This window comes from Panthera pardus, unplaced genomic scaffold, assembly GCF_024362965.1.
Source record: "Panthera pardus isolate Hobbes unplaced genomic scaffold, ASM2436296v1 HiC_scaffold_22, whole genome shotgun sequence".
NCBI classification, from domain to species: domain Eukaryota; kingdom Metazoa; phylum Chordata; class Mammalia; order Carnivora; family Felidae; genus Panthera; species Panthera pardus.
Window position 1 is genome coordinate 6,059,772 of NW_026526788.1, and position 18,397 is coordinate 6,078,168.

General features: G+C 38.9%; 1 protein-coding gene across 6 annotated transcripts in view; it reads right to left on the reverse strand.

Moving 5' to 3' along the window:
- ARID4B (AT-rich interaction domain 4B) overlaps positions 1–18,397 on the reverse strand; it is a 152,716-nt gene that overhangs the window by 92,203 nt on the left and 42,116 nt on the right. The gene's annotated exons all lie outside the window — the stretch shown is intronic.

An 18,397-nucleotide genomic window follows, 5' to 3' on the forward strand; every position in this document is an offset into this window, starting at 1 on the left:
GATATTACATCATTTCATCAGAACAACAGTCAGTTGTGATTATGGGTTACTTTTATCTTTTCTATTAATACTTTTCTGTACCCTCTAATGTACTTAGAATGACTATATTAATGAGACTCAGTACAATATAGTAATTAAGAGCACAGGTTTTTGGGTTTTTTTAAGTAGGTTCCACGACCAGCATGGAGCCCAACGCGGATCCTGAACTCATAACCATGAGATCAAGACCTAAGCTGAGATTAAGAGTTGGACGCTCAACCAAATGAGCCATCCAAGTGCCCCAAGAGCATAGACTCTTGAGTTAGATGCTTACATTCAAACCTATCACTTAGTAGGGAGGTGACCTTGGGCTAGAACCTCTGTACCTCAGGATATAAGAGTGACTATCTCACAGGGAGAAGAACTGAAATGCTACATGTAAAGTGCTTAGAACAGACTGTTAGTATTAATAATTTGGGGGAAAACCGGGCTTTAAAAAAAAGTTTTTTTAAGTCCTATACAAAAGAGATCCCACACAAATAGAAGAGATGACAGTTTAACTGTGTATATATATGGATGAGGGAGGGGAGAAAGAGTTTAAATATCATCCCCCTGAGGCGCTTGGGTAGCTGCTGGGTAAGCAGCTAACTCTTGATTTCATCTCAGGTCATGATCTCCCGGTCCTGAGATCGAGCCCTGAGTAGGGTTCTGCACTGGGAGTGGTGCCTGCTTAAGATTTCCTCTGCCCCCTTCCACACGAGCACGGTCTCTCTTTCTCAAAAATAAATAAATAAATTTAAATATTATCCCCCTTATTCAATTCAGAAATAAAGTAATCCTCTTGCCTGCAGTAGCAACAAGAGGTTAAAGTGTCTGTGGGGATGTTCCACTAAGAAGTACATCTCACCCCTTTAGTATGGTGGAAAGACAACCGAGACTATATGCCTACTCCAGGGCTACCGTACTTTAGTCCAGAAATATACAAAGAATTATGTCAGGAGGTTAACTAAGATTCCATGCACCAACACTGCCGCTGTTAGGTATACATGTTGTAAAACCAGAAAAAAACTCCTACCTTTTTTTTTTTTTGCTCTGCTTCTCTGATTTTGGTCAATAATATGGACCTTCTCAGAGGCTAAACTAAAATGTTATTATGTGGCACCTCCATGCCCAAAAGGAAATTAAACTACTAAATTACCATCCCTTTGTTTAGCAAACAGAACAGTTCTCTCGTTGTCAAGGCAACAGCTACCTCACAGTTATTCAGCCTTGCTTAAACAATTATTTTTCTAGTCAATCTACCAAATGTCCTAACTGGCACCTAAAAACCATTGAATTCCAAGGGAACACTAAAAAGCGTAAGCGATTTTTAAATTAGCTATTGGTGGCTAATAATCCTTTAAGAAGCCAAAACACCAGTGAAACATACAAGTGCCCAAAGGAATCAACAGTAATTTCTAATGTGCCTTGGGCTGCAGTACACCAAATATTTGAAGTAAGCTTTAGAAAGACAATAGTTGAATCAATTCTCCAAATGGCTAATAATATTCAGTTATTCAAGATCTATTTTTAAAAAAGCAAAACATGCCTGACGACATTTTATTGAGGTAGTTTCTTTAGAAGGGTTAAGTATTCGAACCGGTTTGGCAGTGCTGATGCAGCCAGGAGAAGCAGAACAAGAGTATTAAATTTGATGCTAAAACCCTCAGTAAATAAATGTACTTAAACACACAGTGTAAAAAGAAATCTAGGAAAACGACCTTTTGTATATGATAATCTCAAAGAGGTATTAGGACAATAGTGGAGATAATTCCAGCAGATGAATGAATGAAAAATATCTACCTATATACCAAAGGGTATGTCATTTAAAAATTAAAATGCACAATTTTTTAAGACATACAAACAAAAAGTACACTGAAGAAATAAAGAGAACTGTATAATCTAAAATCTTCTCTGGGACCATTTCTTCTTTTCCTTTTCATGTGGTACTAAGGACATGTGCTGGTGACGGGTAAGGGGTGGGGAAGCAGAGAGAGAGGGGACAGATGCTGAGTATTCACGGTAATGAGGAGGCAGCTGAGGAAGCCCCATGGAAGCACAGACTGACCCAGTGACTAAGGACATGGTGGGAGCCGAGCAGAGACTGAGGAAATGAGCAGCAGAATTAAATTTGTTACACTCACCAAATAAGTAAGCTGAGCGATGAAATGAGGATATACTGAGGATAGCGGGGCCATGTTTCTCACTGCTAAAGAAATTTTAAGGGAAGGAAGGAGTAAGGAGCTATAAAGAAGTCTAAGGTAGGGGCACCTGGGTGGCTCAGTAGGTTGAGCATCTGACTCTTCGTTTCAGCTCATGTCATGATCCCACATTGGGCTGAGCATGGACCCTGCATAAGATATTCTCTGTCTCTCTCTCTCCCTCCCTCCCCCCCCCCCCCCCCCCCCCCCCGCTCACTCTCTCTGTCTAAAATAACATAAACTAAATACGTCTAAGGCACTGGCCTGGAATTAGAAACCTGAACTCATGGTTGCATGATATACACACATAGGAAAATGAATAAGTAGTTACAGATGTATATGTATATACATATATGCATACATGTGTAGTTATGGATGTATATGCATATATATTTGTATATATGTATTTGTGTGCGTGTGCATATATATGTCCATATATTTTCCTAACTGTCCACCAAGAAGGCACAAGGGCACCTGACAGCCCAGTAACAAAAGACACAAAAATGGTCTGTCTCTTGACTTCCAAATCCCATCCTCCATTAAAAGAAACCAGGGAGGGTGCCTGGGTGGCTCAGTAGGTTAAGTGTCCAACTCTTGATTTCAGTTCAGGTCCTGATCTAATGGTTCATGAGTTCAAGCTCCACTTCGAGCTCTGTGCTGACAGTGAGGAGCTTCCTTGGGATTCTCTCTCTTCCTCTCTCTCTGCCCCTCCCCAACTTGTTCTTTCTCTCTGTCTCTCTGTGTCTCTCTCTCTCAAAATAAATAAACTTAAAAAAAGAAAAAAAGAAACCACCAGGGATCTTTGGAGAAATGGCTCACTTCAAAGTTGGGTAGAGAAAGTACAAAAAGAATCTGAAACATCTTGTGCCAGAAAGTAAGGAAGTGTTCAGTGAATGATGGGAGACATTTCAGAGGGACATAGGAGCCAGCTGAAGGAGATTCTGCTGGCCAGATGAGGGAAACTGAGCATCAAAATAAATATTGGTTATCCCTGTTAGGCATATATGTGTATGTCAAAACTGACCGACTTAAGATGTGCATATTCCACTATAAGTAAATCATACTGCAGTTGAAAAACTTAATAACAAATTACAACCCACTCATTAAGACTAGCATCCATGAGTCCACACTGACAAGTGAATGAATGATGAATAAACAAGTAAATTCAGAAAAGAGAAAAAGCTCTTCCTTATATAGTAAAATGTTAATAAATGTAGTAGGAGTGGTGGAAATAAAGAATCATCTTTTCGCAGCCATCATAAAGATGACGGTTTCACAGTGTTGCCTACAGGTGCTAAGCTGATGAGTGGAGGTCTGATGAAAGGCATATCGATATAATTTTGGACTATGACTCAATTATCAGTGGTGGAATGACAAAACACACTGAAAACAAAAGTGCAACTTTCTGCAGGGCATTCTCATTTGACAATGCGAAAAATCAGACCCAGGTTGAAGAAGTTATCCTACAGAATTCCTATTCCTGTATTCCTTAAAACATTAAAGAATATGAAATGTAGGGAAAACCAGGAAACAGTTGTAGATTGAAGTGGTCTGAAGAGATACGACAGTCAAATGCAACATGAATTTCTGGATAAAGCCTGGTCCAGAAAGGAAAGAGATATTCTTAGGAGAGTTGGTAAAATTTAAAAGGGATCTGTGGATAGGATGGCAGTATTATACCAATGCTGACTTCCTGATCTCGAGGGCTGAATGCAGGATGGGTACGAGAGTGGCCTTTTTGTTAGGAATTACACACTGGAGCATTTAGGGGTGATAGGACATCGCATCTGCAGCTTGCTCTCAAAAAGTTTGAAGATAATGATAACAGGTACATACATATGTATACATATACACAGATTATAAAAATTATTTGTACTATAAATTCAAAATTCTTTTAAAATAAATTATTTTTAAGGTAGTATATATATTCATCGGGCATTTGTATATTTCTTCTATGAACTGCTCATTTGTGTTCTTTATCCATCTGAGTTTTGTTTTGTTTTTTGTTTTTTACTGGATTAGTAAAAGTTCCTGGATATTAAAAAAAAATAATCAATCTCTGGGGTGCCTGGGTGGCTGAGTTGGTTGAGCATCCAACTTCAGCTCAGGTCATGATCTCACAGTTCATGGGTTCGAACCCTGTGTTGGGCTCTGCGCTGACAGCTCCAGGCCTGGAGTCTGCTTCAAATCCTGTGTCTCCCTCTCTCTTTCCCTCTCCCCCGCTTGCACTCTGTCTCTCTGTCTCTCAAAAATAAATAAACATTAAAAAAAAATTTTAGATAATAATAATAATAATAATCAACCTTTACCCCCAAACACAAAAATCTTCTCTGGATGCCACCTATTATTTCCTAATATCTTCGTAAAAATTAAGTTACTTTAGAGGATGGAACCACAAATTACTTGTAAGTAAATTTTAGACCCACATATACTAACCAGAGAGATATCTGAATATTCACAAATACTGACAGAAGGGTATCTGCATATTCCTGGAAATTTTAAAAGCTCAAAATAGACATTCTGACTAGACTATTCATCATCAACAAAGAGGTAAGACAGGAATGTAGGAAGGACATTTATTAAGTGCCTACTGTATATTTAAGGCATTATTCTATGAGTCAAAAAAACACAGGCACTTTCCTCAAATAATACAAAGGTAGACTATTTTGCCATCAGAAGAGGTTTAATCTTAATTTGTTATCTTGCTAGTGGGATCAAAATATTCAAACATAAGTGAATGTGCTTTAGAATAATGTCACTTTCAGAACATACCATGCTTATTTATAATATTTAAACTTTAGTGATCTGGAAACTAGAAGAACCTAGTGATGCAGCCAGTTCAAAAATCAGAATTACAAAAAGAAACCGTAACTGGCATGGTTACAGTTTATGTCTATCTGGGCATGTTAGTAATATCTACTTTGGCATGAATTAAAAGGCAGTAAGTAGAATATTTTGAAATGTCACAAGATAAGTCACTAGGAGGCATCTACAGAATATTTTCTAAGAGTTTGCTTGATTACCAAAAATAATAAAAACCCTTGAAAGTCCTCATTAACCACGTTTTTGTAGATGACCTGAAAACAACAATACTACATTTTTGTTTTATTACTAATAAAAATAATAGTAGTAGAAAACTAAGGGGAAAAATCAGATTAGCAGGAGTGTGTCTTCTCAGAGATGACTATCAGAATACCATTCCAGATATTTTCCCCTAGCAAATAACCAGAGAGACAGATGACAGATAGTTTGATCAACTACTCTTACTTCACTCTAATTTTTTTTTTTTAAGTTTACTTACTTTGAGAGAGAGAGAGACAGAGCGAGGGAGGGGCAGAGAGAGAGGGAGAGAGAGAATCCCAAGCAGACTCTGCACTGTCAGTGCAGAGCCTGACACGGGATCAATCTCCTGAACCGTGAGATCATGACTGGAGCCCAAATCAAGGGTCTGATGCTTAACCAACTGAGCCACCCAAGCACCCCATTGTGTGTTATTATTTTTCACTTAATAAAGCTTGAATGTTCTTCCATATCTTAAATGCGATTCTGCTGATAATCACTACATAGTCTTACCTGTGCTAAACCAACCTTTATGTAACATTTCTTCATGACTGCAGAAAGAGGGAAACAGAAGTAGGGAAGGAATGGAAAGAGATGGATGAAATAAAGGACGATAAGGAGATAAATGGTAGAGACCAGAAGCAGAGAGCACAAGGAGGACGCAAATCCTGTGGAGTTGGGGTTTGGGACTCAGTTCACTAGCTCTCCTGATGAAAGCCATCCCCACTTTGTTGTCTGATTTCATAGTGGTCGTACCGCTCAATGTACGGATTAAGACGTTGGCAAATTTCAAAATTCTAGGGCTTTTGAGCCAGAGAGATTGCTATTCACTTACTAAGTAACTTTCTGTCTTTGACTATGTCACCTCCACCATTTTAATCTTTGGTTTCCTCTCTGTAGGTTATGGAGATTTCTCTTGTAGGGTGCTTGCAAGTTTTAAATTAAGTAGTATATTTAGAGTCTCTGGGAGACTGACAAGTCCTGGATAAGTACTCAGCAAACATTAAACCATACGCAACTGCTGTTTTATAGATCAAAAAAGGTCAAATACTGGCAATTTTTTATGGTTCAATCTAACACTGATTTTCTCCTTTTCTTTTAAATTTTTTTATATATATATTTATTTATTTTTGAGAGTGAGAAAGAGCGTGAGCAGGGGAGGGGCAGAGAAAGAGGGAGACAAAGAATCCGAAGCAGGCTCCAGGCTCTGAGCTGTCAGCACAGAGCCCGACACAGGGTAGAACTCACGAACCACGAGATCATGACCTGAACCAAAGTTGGATGCTTAACCGACTGAGCCACCCAGGTGCCCCACTCTCCTTTTCTTTTAAACAGGTGGGAAACCAGAGACCAACACCTCAGACATCTTAACGGTGCAGTCCTATTCTACAATCTGCTCAGACCCTGCTCCTACCCCGCTGCCCATGAACAAGGCCCAGCTTTGCGCTACTAACTTTTCTGGGTCCCTTAAGCTCCACCTAAGTATATTTCTTTCAGATAACTGGGCCTCTCACTGAGCTCTAGGTCCTGGGCAACCTGCATTTGACCTTTATACCACTAACAGGGGTATAACTATTTTTTTCTCACTTGATGGCTGTCTGGTCCACCAACCAAGTTTTATCTTGATTTACATTCTCAAGAACATAACCTTGAAAAAAGCCATCAAAAGGAAACTAATTCTGATCGCTTGAAAACCTACCCGTCACCTGTCTAGTGACCAAAAAAATTGACTCACAGAATATGTAATACACATTCTAAGCCCTAGAATGCATTCTAATTTCTGAGCACTTAATTGTATTAACTCCTTTAGTAACCAATGCTGCAATACTTATTATTATACTATATACTAGCTTGGCTTGTCCCAAACAGATAGAAACATTCTATACAGGTGAACATTTCACACTACTTTTTTTCTTAATTTTTTTTTTTTTAATTTTTTTTTTCAACGTTTTTTTTTATTTATTTTTGGGACAGAGAGAGACAGAGCATGAACGGGGGAGGGTCAGAGAGAGAGGGAGACACAGAATCGGAAACAGGCTCCAGGCTCCGAGCCATCAGCCCAGAGCCCGACGCGGGGCTCGAACTCACGGACTGCGAGATCGTGACCTGGCTGAAGTCGGACGCCTAACCGACTGCGCCACCCAGGCGCCCCTCTTAATTTTTATTTTAACTAGGCTTCACACCCAAGCCCAATGGGGCTTAAACTCACGACCCCAAGATCAAGAGTTTCATGCTCTACCAACTGAGCCAGCCAGGCACCCCCATGTCACACTGTATTTTAATGATGTGTATCTGTCGTGTCTCCTAGATTGCACAACTTAAGGCAGAAAATAGCCTCTTACTCATCTCTAGATGCCATGGTCCTAAACTGTACCTACATACAGGAGGAATTCAGGAAACATTTACTGAACCAAAGAAGTTAGACATTAGTTAAGGCCAGCTAAATGAGATTTCCCTTAAGGTAAAAATCATTTATATTTCAAAAACACCTTATACTGAGAAGCACCTTATATCGAAAGGTCAAAAGCATGAGCTCTGGAATCAGCAGTACCTGGTCCAAACTCCAGGTCTGTGACTTGCTAGGTATGTGACCTTTGACGCTGATTATTTGACTTCTCTCAGCCTAGAACTTCATATTTGACAAGTGGAGACATAGAAAATTAGAAAATTTTGTCATATGTCAAGTAGAGACATAGAAAATTACGTTGCGTGCTGATAAATCTAAAAGTTTATAACATCAGATAACCAAAATTTTATGATAAAAAAGGCCATACAGTTTCATAAAGACTAAGCTGGTAACATGACAAGCATCAATTATTAGATTATTTCTCCTAACAAAGAGATGTTCTGGCATCTTACTTTGTCAACAAGTTGATTAGACTGCTAGCCAGACACCTGATCTAAACTGGGCAGACCAGGTTTTCTCTCAGAGGAATTTAAAGCTGAAATGCTAATCCATTTGTTGGTACAGCAAAATAATATAGCCTGTGGCCATTTCCCGGCATGTGTAGAGAGAGAAGCAGAGAAAACTGGTCAAACTGCAAAGAGAGTAAGAAATAAAGGAGAAGAACAAAACAGATGTACAGAGAAAAAAGGGACACATAAGAGACTATGTGTCCTGAGTGACTAAGAATATAGCTAGTTCCTGCTAGCTCTCCAGCCCCAAAGTTAAATCCCTCCTAAAATCTCACTGAACTTTCTGTTCTTGGGTACTACGTACCCTTAAAATAAATCCCCTTTTCTGATTTTGAGAATCTGAGATGGTTTCTATTACCTATAATCAAAACAATCTTAATTAAAACCCATCAGAAACTTACCAAAGTTAGAAATAATGTAAAATGTAACTAAAATTTTATAAACATTTATTGAGCATCCATAATTAATGTCCTGGGTTACTTAGGACTTAGGTCACATCTATACAAATATTAAACCAATTCCAGTTTAAAATTTTAAGCTAAATTGTCACAATATAGTCCTATGACATGGAGAAGACTAATTGGACACATTTAATGTTGTATATTCCAGCTAGTATGATTGGATTGGAAGGGGAGCATTGCCAAAACCCTCAAACTAAAATCGCAGGAAACTCAAAAGTAATCTGATTCACAATTTTGAAAGTTTACACTGAAAATAAGATTTCAACCTTCTATGGGGTGCCTGGGTGGCTCAGTCGGTTAAGCGTCCGACTTCAGCTCAGGTCATGATCTCGCGGTCCGTGAGTTCAAGCCCCGCGTCGGGCTCTGGGCTGATGGCTCAGAGCCTGGAGCCTGCTTTCGATTCTGTGTCTCCCTCTCTCTCTGCCCCTCCCCCATTCATGCTCTGTCTCTCTCTGTCTCAAAAATAAATAAAACTTAAAAAAAATTAAAAAAAAAATGCCTCGTCTATTAATCTAACTGTTCTTTTCTCACTAAAATAAATACTTCTTGAATAACTTATCTGAATTCTGTTAACCATAGCACATATATTATAATACAAAGTTAGATACTTTGGAACTGGCTCTAGAAAAACATTAATTTTGAAGAATGAAATCACTTACAATACATGGTCCTCGCCTCCTATGGAGTCTCAATTTTTAATAATACTATCACTAAAATACCGGAAAGAACTTTCTGATACATCTCATCCACGGCTATCAGTCTACAACAGAAGATCAACAGTGATAATAAAGACAATAATGTGAGACTTTTTAACGCCTTATTTTCTTGTGTGCATATTTTAGGGTTTTTGTTGTTGTTGTTGTTTTGTTTTGGGGTTTGGGTTTTGTTTTTTCCCCTGATCACCATCTTGGCATGTTTCAAGTTTTTAATGGTGGCACCAGATGGTTTTTACTTGGCCATTCCCACCATACTACATCACACTCAAGGGGGATCAGGTTAGTTGCCGAGGATGTCTCTTCACTGAGGACCAAGAGAAATAATTTCAGGATAGGTGTACAGAAACATACTTAGGTCAAAACTATCTCCTGGCTCTGCACATGCACCTAGTCGCGTCGCTTGGTCACACCGGTTGTCCTCTGGATCACCAGAAATTACTCTTACATGAGAGGCAGTATCAAATAGTTTCATTGTATCAAATAGTTACATTTTAAGAACTGAATATTTACTGTTGCCAACTACACAGTTATTTAAGTAAATGAGCACAAGACAGTATTAGTGAAAGCAGGAAAAAAGGGCCACATTATATACAGGGATCTATAACAGGCCTTCCAGGGTACTTGATCTTGCCTTCTTTCAATAGGCTCTGAGAACTAAACAGACAATCCTTAAGGCATTCTAATAGGATGGCTCACATCAGACTGTTCATCACCAGACCTGGACTTTTAAAAATTTATACCAACCAAAATGGGTGAGTAGGTTGCTTATCAACCTAAGATCCCATGTAGATCAGAACATTTTCATAATTTCATCATCAAATCTATATTGCCATCTATTGTGATGACCACGCCCGTGTTGCCACCCATTAAACTCTGCCTCCTTGGGATTCTCTGACCCAACTGAGGTCATGGAAATTTTTCAGTGAGCTCCCCTTTCATGAGCATGCCCAGCTGGGAAGAAAAGCCAATAAAGCCCTGAAATACTATCATTTCCCTTGCTAACAGATTTTCCCTAGAAAATGCTGAAGAGATAATCTACTGGGCTGATTACCCAGGTGGGATGAGAAATCGCAGGTAGCATGAGGGCAATTCAGTGAACACACAAAAAATACAGAATCTTTGATTTATTTATGTTAAAAACATATCGGAATGTTGGCTTTTTAAATACACATTTATGCTGATCTACAAGTCAGGGATCCTGTGAACACATACGTCCTGAGTAACAAGTGTTAGCTGCAGAACACACGAGGGCTGAAAGTGGTGTCTTCAACTGCCCGTTCACTTTCAGCATCTTCATTGTGTTCGGTTTGCCTGTAAGATGTCTATCTGCAGATAACATCATCTGGTTTCCATGAGTTATATAAGTATATTACAAATTAGAAAAGAAGTTCTCGAAGTGCACTCCCAGGACCAACTCTATCAGCATCACCTGGGAACTTGCTAGAAATGCAAATTCTCAGGCTCCACTCTGGACATACAGAATTGGAAGCTCTGGGGAAGGGAATCAGCAAACAGTGTAAAACAAGCCTTCCAGGGAACTCTGACACATCCACAGTTTGAAAACCTTGAGGTTATTTCTCTAGGTCCTCACCAGAATTTGCAAAACTTGTAACAGATATACTCAACAACTCATTTCTACTTGATTTCCTGACCCACGTAATATGAGATATTATGATGGGAATAGCCAAAGCAAACGCCTTTGGGAATCACGGCTACTATCAAAGACTTGGAAAATGTCAGGGTGGTGATAATGAAAATAATATTTAACATATACACAGAATAAAATAAAGCAACAAAAGCAAACTCATTTAAAATAGCATATAAATGGGGCTTAAGATTCTAGCAAAGAAATCAGAACCTGAGATAAAACCATTAACGTAAAAAGTAAAAACTAAGAAAAATGAAAACTAATACTTCTCTGCACAAGAGTTAATACAACAGGCGTAACTGCTATTGTTGGCCTGCTCGCAAGCCTGGCCCTTAGATGGCATCTGGGAACTTATGGGCATCAGCAGGGTTCCCACAATTAACTGATAAGTGGCTCACTGTACCTAAACTGTGTGTACAAACAGTACAGTTTATGCTAAACACCTGTTTTCATTCTCAGAACTGGGCATCTGGGTATGTGCCAAGCATGGGTGCCTATGGTTCTGGCCACCATAAAAATCCTGGATGTTCAGTCTCTAAGAAGGTTTCTTGTTGGCAACACTTCAGATATATTGTCACAATTCATCGCTAGGAGAATTAAGTGCTTCCTGTGTGACTCTAAGTGGAAGAAGATTCTGGAAGCTTGCATCTGATTTCCTCCAGACTTCACCCCAAGCATCTTTTCCTTCTGCTCATTATGTATCCTTTTCTTGTAACAAATTACAGCCTAAGCATGACTATCCACTAGGTACTGTGAGTTCTCTCCATGAATTACCAAACCTGAACTCTCAACACATTCTTTTACTTCTACTATGAGCTCTTTGACAGTCATATAACAGTTAAAAGCACTCACTGACAATACCACAGAATCGGACATGTTTATGTTATTACTTGATGCATTAATAAAACATTTTAATGTTATTTTCACTTTCTTTAAAATTTATTTACTTTTAGAGAGAGACAGAGAGAGCATGCAAGTGGGGGAGGGGCAGAGAGAGAGAGAGAGAGAGAGAGAGAGAGGGAGGGAGGGAGGGAGGGAGGGGGAGAGAGAGAGAGATTGAGAATCCTAAGCAGGCTCTGTGCTGACAGCATGAACCCACAAGCCATGAGACCATGATCTGAAGTGAAATCAAGAGTTGGAGACTTGGGGTGCCTGGGTGGCTCAGTCTGTTAAGCATCTGACTTCAGCTCAGGTCATGATCTCACTGTCCTGGTTTCGAGCCCCACATTGGGCTCTGTGCTGACAGCTCAGAACCTGGAGCCTGTTTCAGGTGGTGTCTCCCTCCCTCTCTGCCCCTCCCCCCTCGCACATATGCTTTCTCTCAAAAATAATAAAAACGTTAAAAAAATTTAAAAAAAAAAAGAGTTGGACACTCAACCAAGTCACCCAGGTGCCCCTCCATTTTCTTACCTTAAAAAAATTTTTTTAAGCGTTTACTTATTTATTTTGAGAGAGAATGAGAGAGCAAGTAGGGGAGGGGCTGAGAGAGAGGGAGAGAGAGGGAGAGAGAGGGAGAGAGAGAATCCCAAGCAGGCTCCACGATTTCAGCACAGAACATGACATGGGGCTCAATCCCACGAACCACGAGATCATGACTTGAGCCAAAATCAAGAATCAGACACTTAACCAACTGGGTCACCCAGACATTTTCTTACTTTTTTAAACATACCCAATAAGCCTAATTTGAATCACATGCTCAGTCCTCAGCCAGTCAAGAACAGGGCACCTACACTGACAGTCCACCAAGGGCATGCTGTTACCAAATGAAGGGAAAACACATGCTGGGCAGGCCCAAATAAGGGAGAACCACTAAAATCAGGCTATTTGGCAAATAGGATTTGGCAAAATGGGAGGGGCGCCTGGGTGGCTCAGTCGGTTAAGCGTCTGACTTTGGCTCAGGTCATGATCTCGCAGTTTGTGAGTTCGAGCCCCGCGTCAGGCTCTGTGCTGACAGCTCGGAGCCTGGAGCCTGCTTCAGAGTCTGTGTTTCATCTCATTCTCTCTCTGCCCTTCCCCCACTTGTGCTCTGTCTCTGTCTCTCAAAAATAAATAAATGTTAAAAAAAAAAAAAAGATATTGAGAAAGCATCTAAAAAAGACAACAGTCATGATCTCCCATAGTTCCAACTCAGTTACAAACAGTTCTGAGTCACTTCCAATAGTTTACATTTTGAGATGTTAAAAAAAAAGCCAAAAAGTGGTTTCAGGGGCACCTGGGTGGCTCAGTTGGTTGAGCGTCCGACTTCAGCCCAGGTCATGATCTTGTGTCCATGAGTTCATGCCATGCATCCAGCTCCACACTGACAGTGCAGAACCTGCTTGGGATTCTCTCTCTCTCTCTGCCCCTACCCCGCTTGCTCTCTCTGACTCTCTCTCTCCCTCTCAAAATAAATTTTAAAAAATTAAACAAAACAAAATAAAACAAAGTGGTTTCAAATATGAGCTCAAAATAAAGTCACAGACTGGATAGACTGCACAGTAATGACTGGCCATCAGACTGCTTCTTAACAGGGCAATTTTATATAGCATGCCCCAAGGTGAGAGGGAGTTAGTAATTTATTTAATTTACTTATTTTATTAATTTAACTTAGCTAACAGTGGTGAGCAATTCTAAGGCAGTCGGGTAATATTTAATAAAAACCTATCATTTCTACCATTGAAAAGACCAAGGAGAGATGCTAGAAACATTAAAGATATGTAATGAAAAGAAATAAATATATTACTAATCACATTAGATACCAACATTATTAATAATGAAATCATTTTTGGTCACAAAATGGTCCTTAAACATTCCTATTTGGGGTAAAATACAGGCCTAGGGACATATACCATGATTTAGGAGAAGGGAGACCTAGTATGAAATAAAGACAAACATTTAAATACTAGAATTCAGTGGTTTATCTGAAGGGAATTACTAAAATCATCAAGAACACAATCACTATGTAAACATAATGATGCCTAACAATGGTCTCCAGTGGGTCCTAGTTAACCCAATATTTACTCGGTCTGCGCTTAACATTGTGATACCGTGTGAAAACAGTTTATGACAGACTTGGCTTACTTACATCCTCAAGAGCCTCAGTTTTCACTTGGTCCACGAAACCCAAGATGTTACTTTTAGCCCTCACTGCTGCCTCTAACTCACACAAGGTAATATTCCGCTCCAGATTACTTCATAGGATACAATCAGCTAAAGGCAACCCTCTGTTTGGTACACTTTGGGATAACAGTATATAAATGCAGTTCATGCAAAAATTAGTTTCACGGGTGTGTCAGATTTTGGAAGCACAGTAGGTAAACCAAGGTACTGTGGACAATGAGTGCAAACTACTATATTCATAGGAATAATTAACCTGGAAGCTATAAACATGTTTCTGTAGGTCTCTGACAACCCTGCAATTAAAGACAGAATCTTCAGAGATTTTATATATGTATATAATAAATATATTTTTTCATAAAGGCTTTTCATAAAGGTAACCTAATTAAAATGCAAGAAAAGGAAAGAACAAGAATACTTTGATGCACGCTAATCAGATTTAACCAGAAATGGAAATATTTACTGCCTTAGATATTATTTAACATTACAATAAAACAATAAAACTGATACAACATCTTGCAAAGCACATTCATTTCTATAAAAACAAATTCTGTAGGTAAATAGGAAAAGTACGATTATTCACTGGCATAATAAAGCAAACAGAGGCAGAACTTTAAGTGATTCTACGGACACAACTAATTAGAGGTAGGAAAAGGGCATACACGCAAATATCTCCTCAGTGTTACTGCATGCTGCCTAGTAGGTAACAACAACCGATCATCCTTTAAAACTATCTATAACATATACCAATTAAACTGATCTACACATTCAGGAGCCAATGTTAACAAATATTAAAAAGAAGAAAAGGTATTATTAATAATTCTGTTAAAACACACACACACATATACAGACACATAAAGACTTGGAAGGATATATTAAAATGTTAACAGTGGTGGGGCGCCTGGGTGGCTCAGTCAGTTAAGCGGCCAACTTCAGCTCAGGTCATTATCTCATGGTTGGTGAGTTCGATCGAGCTCTGCATCAGGCTCTGTGCTGAGGAGCCTGCTTCAGATTCTGTGTCTCCCTCTCTCTGCCTCTCCCCTGCTAGCTTGCTTGCTCTCTCTCTCAAAAATAAACATTAAAAAAACTTTTAATGTTAACATTAGTAATCTCTCCAATGTCTAAATTGTGGCTGATTTTCATCCTGTCTGCTCTTCTAGATTTTCCATATTTTCTATGAATTTTTAATAATTTTTATAATAATCAGAAACTATTTAAATCAAATCTGTATTTTCATTATAAAGGTATTAATATTAAACACTAGTATTTTAGTATTTACTTAAAAGCACTATGAGATTTCTTACCAATACTATTTTTCTTTTTCTGTTTTTTTAAGTGTATTTATTTTGAGAGAGTGAGTGAGAGAACAGGGGAGGGGCAGAGAGAGAGGGAGAGAGAAAATCCCAAGAAGGCTCCACACCCTCAGCACAGAGCCCTACACGGGGCTGAACCAGTCAGATCATCAGCTGAGCCAAACTCAGCAGACAGACACTTGGGGCGTCTGGGTGGCTCAGTCAGTTAAGCATCGGACTTTTGACTCCAGTCACGATTTCAATGGTTTGTGGGTTCAGGCCCCGCGTTGGGCTCTGTGCTGACAGCTGGGAGCCTGGAGCCTACCACAGATTCTGTGTGTGTGTGTGTGTGTGTGTGTGTGTGTGTGTGTGTCGAAAATAAACATCAAAAAAGTAAAAAAGAGTCAGACACTCAACCTACTGAGCCTCCCAAGTGCCCCTGTACTTTTTTTAGAAGAAGTTAACTTAGACTCCTCTATAAAGGAAATGAAATTTATCCTGTATTTCCAGTGAATCTCCATTAATTCTCCAAGGTCTACCACCACCTGTTCTCCAAGTTTACTGTAAAATTATCATAAGATGAAACGTGATAAATTGATCAGATAGAGAAGTCTAATTACATTTACTTCACTTCACAAGCTTTCATTTGTTTGTACTTATTTATGACAACTGTGTCTTTAAAAATATAACGTAGGGCACCTGGGTGGCTCAGTTGGTTAAGCGTCTGACTTTGGCTCAGGTCATGATCTCGCAGTTCGTGAGTTCGAGCCCCGTGTCAGGCTCTGTGCCGACAACTCAGAGTCTGAAGCCTGCTTTGATTCTGTGACTCCATCTCTCTCTGACCCTCCCCTACTCACTCTCTGTCTCTCAAAATATAAATAAATGCTAAAAAAATTTTTTAAAGAAATAAATAATAAAAATATAATGTGACCATGACCTATTATTTCAACTAAAAATTAAGTGACTGATTTCTAGATGATATGTTTTCACCACAACTTAGTTTTTATTTTAGCTTTGCAAAAATGTCAGTATTTTCTGCATAATTGGCCCTTTTTTCATTTCCATGGTTATCAAAAAGAAGTAATTATGCTTCTTCCACACAGATTAAAATACTGTATTTGGTTAACCAGAGAACACAACATATCATCCTCCTACTATAATACTCTTCCACCTCATAATTAAGTGGGCACTAAGGTTTATCAATAATACAGTCACTATCATCAAGAAAAAGGTTAAGTTTAAAACAACCTTTTAAACATAAAATACCAAGACATTTGATAAAACTTCCATTAAGAAATTTTAAGTCTTGATATTAGAAAAAGGTAAAAATTGTAGTTAGTATCTAGAAGTGACTCACTTTTCCCAAAAGTTCCAGGAAACCTAAGTTGTAATACTGCATCATTAAGTAAAATGACTAGTCAAATATTATCAAAAAATACACATCATCTATTAGCGAATCAGCTGTATAGTGACTAAATGACTATTATCATTTATAGATCCTAATTTCATAAACACACTTTGTGGCTAAAAATATTTTGAGTTTTATTTTAACACAGAAAAGTCTAAACTTAAAATTTTGTCAGATTTTAAAAAGCCTGTGTTTGGCACAAAAACAGACGCTCAGATCAACGGAACAGAATAGAGAACCCAGAAATGGACCCACAAACATAAGGCCAACTAATCTTTGACAAAGCAGGAAAGAATATCCAATGGAATAAAGACAGTCTCTTCAGCAAGTGGTACTGGGAAAACTGGACAGCGACATGCAGAAGAATGAACCTGGATGACTTTCTTACACCACACACAAAAATAAACTCAAAATGGATGAAAGACCTCAATGTAAGACAGGAAGCCATCAAAATCCTAGAAGAGAAAGCAGGCAAAAACCTCTTTGATCTTGGCTGCAGCAACTTCTTACTCAACACGTCTCCGGAGGCAAGGGAAACAAAAGTCAAAATGAACTACTGGGACCTCATCAAAGTAAAAAGTTTCTGCACAGAGAAGGAAACAATCAGCAAAACTAAAGGCAACCAACAGAATGGGAGACAATATTTGCAAATGACATATCAGTTAAAGGGTCAGTATCAAAAATCTATAAAGGACTTACCAACTCAATACCCAAAAAACAAACAGTCCAGGGAAGAAATGGGCAGAAGACATGAATAGACACTTCTCCAAAAAAGACATCCAGATGGCCAACTGACACATGAGAAAAATGCTTAACATCACTCATCATCAGGGAAATAAAATCAAAAGCACAATGAGATACCACCTCACACCTGTCAGAATGGCTAACATTAACAGCTCAGGCAACCAATGGATGTTGGCGAGGATGTGGAAAGAGATCTCTTTTGCACTGCTGGTGGGAATGCAAACCGGTGTAGCCACTCTGGAAAACAGTATGGGGGTTCCTCAAAAAATTAAAAATAGAACTCCCCTACGACCCAGCAATTGCACTACTAGATATTTACCCAAGGGATATAGGTGTGCTGTTTCAAAGGGACACATGCACCCTGATGTTTATAGCAGCACTATCAACAGTAACCCAAGTATGGAAAGAGCCCAAATGTCCATCGATGGATCAATGGATAAAGAAGATGTGATATATATGTACAATGGAAGTATTACTCGGCAATCAAAAGAATGAAATCTTGCCATTTGCAACTACGTGGATGGAACTAGAGGGTATTATGCTAAGCGAAATTAGAGAAAGACAAATATCATATGACTTCACTCATGAGAACTTTAAGACAAAGAACAAATGAACACAAGGGAAGGGAAGCAAAAATAATATAAAAACAGGGAGGGGGACAAAACATAAGAGATTCTTAAATAGGGAGAACACAGGGTTACTGGAGGGGTTGTGGGAGGGGGGATGGGCTAAATGGGTAAGGGGCATTAAGGAATCTACTCCTGAAATCACTGTTGCACTCTATGCTAACTAATTTGGATGTAAATTTTAAAAATAAAATAAAATTTAAAAAAGCTT